Raw genomic sequence first — 7,513 nt, forward strand, 5'->3', positions numbered from 1 at the left:
GACACCAGACCCTAGAAAAGAGGCAAAAAGTAAAAGAAGAAAAATGTGTTCTGTCATCTCTGAGATGTGAAAATATGGAATACTTTAGTGCTTAACAAAAAAATTGGTGGAATTGCAGGTGAATAACAGCATAGAAAGAAAATCCAACTCTCCTGTATTTAATCTGCATAGCAAAAAATTAGTATAAAAACGATCGCTTTTTAATTTTTAATTGATGCATTAACACATTGCCTACCACGTCATTCATATATGCTTTCGTATACTTTCCTTCACAATTCTAGTGAAGGAAAGTCGACTTAAGAAGAACAGATACAAAATTGTAAGCCTGTTAAAGAAACACAAAATGTATGGTCCGAACAGAGTCATCAGAGATAACAGCAATATGAAAATCATTTCAACAGAAATATAAACGAGACACTTTTAAATGAAGAAAAGCAGAAGCAAAATCTGAGTTTGCTGAAGAAAAATTGATGAAGCGTGCAAATTCTGCAAAAGAGGAATACAAAACGAGTAAAGTATTTTCGTCAGCTAAAAAATAATAGATGACGGTTATATAGTGTGCTGAAAAGGCAGTATGCAGAGAATAGGATTTGTTAAAGAAGAATAGATATACGTAGAATGTTTGTTCAGTAGAGATTGAAACAGAATACAAAGTCAGAATAAAGTCATGGGAATATGACAGATTATGGGAATATGAATGCTATATAAATAGCAAAAAAAAATGAATGGTTTCCATAGAAATTACTAAACTTAGAAGAAATATATAGAAATTTGAAAGGCAATACAAAGAATACAAGCACAAATCTTTAAAAACATAACTAAACTACAAAGTCTATTGATGCGAAATGTTTATACCTAATAAAATATAGTATATACTAACAAGTTCTGGAAAAATTAAGAACAATGGCAGAAATCAAAGTTTGCTTTAGAGAAACAAAGTTTAAATGGAGATAAAAGCAAAATGGTAGCTCTAAGTACATACATGTATATAGAAATATGTAACGCAATGATAAATTTAAAATAAATTTCTGCAAGTTGAAAGTAGTGGCATAATGAAACGATTATAAATATAAACATATTTACTGATTACTTAATTAGGTTCGCCGTGTCGTGAGATACTTTTGTGGAATATTGGTATAAAAATCCTAAGGAAACTAGAACTTTACAAGAATACCTATAACCTAATAATAAATAACTACCATTGTCTACTACTTTGTGGATAGCTGAAATGACCACACGTCAGATAATTTCTCTCCTGCAGGGAAAAGCTTTCTGAATGCCTATGTACCAATGCAAAAACAACTAAAACAAAATTTGCATAAGTGTCGCATAATAGAGAGGACAAAACACCCATAAAAATGAACACATTTATTTATGTCAAAATGCAGTTATAAATCGCCGCAGGTTTTTGCAGAGCGTTTGAAACTGCATTCACTGATAGTTAATCTAATTTCGAAGTAATAGCTATAAAAGCATAACTCTGTTTCGTCCTTTTTGCTCAGCATTATTTCATCGCATCACTTATTTAAAGGATTTTCCAATAGGAACATAACAATTTTGTGATTTAGTGGATGATTTCTATCCATGAATGTTTTTCATAATCTGTCAACGTCAAAATCTCAGCGAACATTTTCGTCTTAATGGTTTTGTCAAAAAATTAGACAGCCACAAGCCCAGATGTTCTTCAAGAGACTCCATTCAAACTTCAAAAAGGGACCGTGTGATGTGCAGTTCAGGCCGGAGATGTGATGGAAGTGTAATAAAATAACCATGATCGCCATGTTCCGGTTAATGGAGTTCGTGATCGACCAATGTTGGAAGATTATTTTTGGCGAGAATTGGATGGATTTAATATTAGTGATATATGGTTCTAGCTAGATGGTGTTAAATCCCACACGGCTGATCAAACAATAGCTCAATTGAGGATGAAGTTCGGTAACAGTGTAATCTTGAAAAATGGTCCACATCGCTCAAGTGATTTAACGCCGTTTCGTTTCTTTTTATTATTAAATCGTTGGTTTATGTCATCAAGTCAATATCGTTAGAAGAGCAATAATAATAAGGCCGATTTGTGAGAATGTGTGACGTGCAAAATTAGGTCCAAAGAATTGTTCGCTGCAAATGTGCACGCGGTGGTTTTAGTTATTAGTTAAGTTAGTAAGTTATTTTAGATATAGAATCAAAGATTGGTTATAACTTCAACTTTTTAGTTTCATTTCAAACAAAATTTGTATTTGTTTTCATTTTAAGCAGCATTCTCCTTACAAACCTAGTTTTTGGGACACAAATGGTGGTTATTAGCTTAATAATAACTTTGTATTCCATGTTGAATGAACATTTCGAAATTATCAAGAAGGTACAAATACACATCTCTCAGTCACTAATGATTATATTTTTTGTAAATGATTATTTCCAAAAATATTCTGTATTTTCACTGTACTGTCACGAGTTTAGCAATGAGTACCACTTGACACTGCCAAAACTTAACTATATAGGAAAAAACACTCAAATATTGAACATGAGTATTTATATTCAAATATTTTTAGGAACCTTTGCTTTCTGATCTACGATGTCCTATAATGGTGATTATCAAATGATGATTATCATCATTTTGACTCAAAATTGATTTTGTTCGTTTAACAACATAACGTTTTCATGGTGTTTTGAGGTTGCTAATGTTAGAATTTTAAAAAATTATGTTCATTTGATATGTATTAAGTAGGATTTTCAAGAGAAAGTCGGAGTTGTTGATAAAGTGCTTTAGTTTAGAGTACATGAAATTGTATTTCAGCTCCATTGGAGCGAACTTAAATTATTCACTTACTTTTTAATGCAACTTAAAAGATCGTATAGAAGGTAACTGTCTGATTAAAGTTGCAGCTTCCTATTAATAAACTCGAACGACATTTTTAAGTTGGCTTAACTAGGCCCAATTTAAATTTAAAGCATAACATGCCTTAAATATAGTAATATTTTTTTATTTTTCTTCAAAAGTTCTGTAAATAATTTAATTTAATATGTTGATTTTTGCTATATAAAGACAAAAAAGTCCTTGAAAAAATAAAAATGTACAAGTCGACATTATCACATTTCGGGCACAAGGTCGTTTGATGGATTGTTACTTTCCAGTGTCGAGGAGAGGAGTACGTCCAACGACCATATGGCAACTCCCCACTCAATTGTCGTTATCGTGTCCTATCGTCTTATAACTTGCAAAACCATGCAAACGACGACCTACTTTCCGTCAAAAATTGCGAGGAGATAGTCGCTCGCTTATCGGCCCAAAAAATTTAAACGATGAATATAAATAACAACAAGTGACGCCTTATCTGCCGGGAGTAGAGACGGTGTGCCACAACTCGACGACTGACCTAGATTTTCTGGGGGCCCCCAGATATCTCGTGCCCTTTCCCCGTTTGCGAATGCTAATGAACGGCAGCAAATTCGGTAACGCTTATGCAATCGCGTTGCAACACCTCGTTATAATTGCAAACCAGGCGGCACTACTGTGTGTTGTGTGGACTGGCAATTTGTAAGCTTCGAGAATACCGACAACTCAACGACAAAAGTATTCATCGCTTTCGGCTGCGCAATTTTATAAACACACCAAAGCATGCAGAAATAAATCGTCGACTCGTAGTATTTAGTGTGGAGACAAATTCAGTGATGTAGTTAAAAAGAAAAATAAACCACAACAAGTCGGTCCCCTTTAAGAGTACCGCCGTGCATTATGTGTGTAGTGACAGAGTTTGTGGTTGACCTCTATATGAAGTCGAATGAATCTCATTTGTTATAGAGGTCAATGGATAATGAGAGGCACTGTGCGTTGCTGTCTACATAAACCATCTGTCTTTAAACATAACACAATTTAGTAAAATCAAAGTACTCAAAATTCTTAAAGAAAAATCAAATAGGAGTAGAACCTATAAATAAATATAGATTAATAAATCGAACAAAAAATACTCTCAAAACCTAGTTTCTGTGCTAAAAACACTCAGAAACTAAAAATATTTTATTGTACGACGTTATTCTAGTCGATGAAAACAGTAAATTCAATTTATCGTTCAGTCTATTGAGTCCATAAAGGTTCAATAAAGTTTACGTTATGGTGGATATTATTTCTATTTTCTCCATAATCTGTATTATTTGAAAGTAAGAGTAATAATATAATATAATTTAATAAAATCAGAGTAACGGATTGATTTCATTGTAATCTAGTTATTGAATTTGATTTCTCACTATAATGTGTTAATTAATCATCATAGGCAGTATGCAACCAATATCACAGTATTGGTATTGTAATACGCAAATCGTGATATTGGTTGCATACTTGCAATGATGACGTAGGGCACGATAATTAATTAACACCCTGTAGATACGAAGTTATTTAACATTACACTAGAATCTTTGGGTTCAAAAATCAAATCCAATAACTCAACTTAGGATCAAAATACACATTATCGTATTGCTGGATTTCTGGAGATCTTGGCATAACTTGGTAGCTAAAGAATTTAATACGAAACGATAAAATAATAACTTAATGAGGAAAAAAAATAAAATCAATAACTCAAACGATAGAGTGAAAAAGCCTTGTTGATTTTGCCCTCAACAGCGAGTTTTCGAAATAAATCCGAGCCAGAATTTACCACATGATACCTGCAATGCAAGGAGTAATCTCTACTTTAGTCTACTACAGTCACTAGAGAAAGAGAAGTCGCCCTCTTTATGCCGCAGTAAACATCCACGGGAAAGTGCCGTGTCGTTCGCATCGCATCAAGAACTTGCACGCTCAGCAGGAATTAACTAGAAAAAAAAAAAGAGCGGACGTTGTGGAGAGTACGACGTCTAATCGATAATCTCGGTGACCATCATCATGAACGACATCTTTTCAGTATGCGTAAAGCAAAGTCTCCCCACAACACTTTTTATTCTTGTAATAATAACTGCAGCGACGAGATCACGCACGCACACTTATCAAGAATGGAGAACCAGCTCGAAATTGCGTTGTTTGCCTTCATTTCGTGGCTACCGCCGCCACCGAGACCTCTGTGTTTACCTGAATTGTCGGCGGCGGAGATGGCATTAAGCCACAGCGCAGAACACGGCAGAGGCGGGAAAGTTACGAAGCAATTACTTTCGAGATGATGAGAGCCGGTGAATGAGGAATGTGGATTTAGTCGGCCGCCCCGGGTTTATTACGAACGAGACATTGTTGGGATGTTTTCGCTTGTGTTGGACTTTTTGATGGACTTCAAGACTTCTGTATATTTATGATTAAAAATCAACTTCTCTAATGAAGTGTGGAAAAGGGTTCATTAAACCATCTTCTTTTTTGCAAATTCATCGTTGCGTTCAGTCCACCTGACTTTATATTTATCTTGCGCTGAATAACAACTAAAAATAGAGCTTACACTAACACTCTAACTAACACTAGACCTAAAACTGGAAGGTCTAGAGAGACGCACTTTAGCAGTACGTATCTCAAGACGGCTAAACCCGAATGATTCTAGTTCTAGGTATAGTGTTAGTTCTAATGACATTCGACAACTAGAAACATTCGGATTTAGCCGCACGTCTTTCAAGACGGCTAAACCCGAATGATTCTAGTTCTAGGTCTTGTGTTAGTGCTAGTGTAAAGCTAGAACTAACACTAGACCTAGAACTAGAAACATTCGGATTTCGCCGCACGTCTTTCAAGACGGCTAAACCTAAATGATTCTAGTTCTAGGTTTAGTGTTATTTCTAGTGACAGTGTTAGTGTAAAACTCGTCTGAAGACGCACGACTAAATCCGAAACTTTCTAGTTCTAGGTCTAGTGTTAGATCTAGTTTTAGTTTAATAAAAATATGCAACATAGTGATATCTAGTGCTAACTAGCGCTACCCAACACTTATTCATATTCATGTTTATTTAAATAACGTACAAAAACTATACAATAATACGTCAAAAAAGATATTACAATAACTTGGATTTAGAAAATGAGTGGGTTAAAATTATAAACAATCACAATATTCTTGGACTGAATAAAACTTCTTTTCCAGGAGCATATTCTTCGCATAAGTTCGAAATTCTTTGGTTTCCATACTTTTCATTTCATGTGGTAGCGCATTATACAATTTCACGGCTATGTAGTTGTAAGTTTTTTGTGATTTTGCTACTCTGTGAAACGGATAGTCTGCATTGTTCAGTAGCGAGTCTTTCTTGTTGTGAATATACTCAAGGCAGGTAAGTATAAAACAGCAAGGCAAGGTGAGTATCTTTAATTTTTTGAAGTGAGTTCTGCAGCTCTCATGATTTCTTAACCCAGCTAATATACGAATTGCCTTTTTTTGTATTATAAAAATGGCTTCCATTTCTCTTGATGCACCCCACGCAATAATCCCATAAGTCGCTATACTGTGGAAATATGCAAAGTATACACTACGCAGTGTCTCTGCTGGTAAGTTGCAACGTATAGTCTTAACACAATATAAGGCATTTGATAGTCGTCCTTTTAAGTCGGATATGTGTTGGGTCCATTTAAACGTTTCGGAGATAGTAACTCCAAGGTACTTTATGCATTTATCGGTTGCCTCATCATTTTGTTTTGTGTAAAAGGTGAGTATATTTGTTTTTTTTTATATAGTTTTAATTTGTTTATGGAAAACCAGTGCTCTGCCTTTTCAATGTTTTGTTTTGTTTACCACTTCTTGTAACGAAAGATGTGTCATCCGCATAAAGACAAATTAACTGTGTTGGGATACTTTCTGGCAAATCATTAATATATATGAGGAATAGAAATCGCCCCAAGATCGAACCCTGGGGTACTCCTGTTGCCACTTTTCTCCAAGTTGATTGTTGACCTCGCCAAAAAAATGATTGCTTTCTTTCTTGCAAATATGATGCTTGAAACATCAATGCATTTTCTCTTAATCCATATTTTTGTAGTTTGCGTAATAATATTGAATGGTTCACCGAATCGAAGGTTTTAGTTAGGTCGCAGAATGTAATTTGAGTAAAATTTTGTTGATCAAAACCGTGGATTATAGCTTCTATTACGCTGAGTAGGGCAGACCTTTGTTTTTGGTACCCATGTTGACAAATTGTAAGCAATTTGTTATCGTTGAGATAGTCTACTATTTTTTTATTTACTACCGTTTCAAATATTTTTGATATGGTTGGTAAAATGGATATTGGTCTATAGTTATTGCATATACCTTTGTCACCTTTCTTACACAGAGTTTCCCAAAACTCCCGGGACGAAGCTGTAAGTTTTGAACGAGTGAAGAAAATTATTTTAAAATTTGGGGATCACTAAAGAGTCATAAAAACTACATTCTTGAATTGTTTAGAACCACCCCTATGACCTATGTAGGGATGACCACCCCTACATTTTTAAATAGCAACCCCTATAGAGTTTTACCTTATTTTAAAGGTAAGGGAAAAAGAAACACAACCCCATAAACCAAAACCCTACATTTTAATTCTTTCAAGAATTAATGGGGTTGACTATAATATGACTATTTGGTTGACT

Source organism: Onthophagus taurus, chromosome 2, assembly GCF_036711975.1.
Source record: "Onthophagus taurus isolate NC chromosome 2, IU_Otau_3.0, whole genome shotgun sequence".
Classification (NCBI taxonomy): domain Eukaryota; kingdom Metazoa; phylum Arthropoda; class Insecta; order Coleoptera; family Scarabaeidae; genus Onthophagus; species Onthophagus taurus.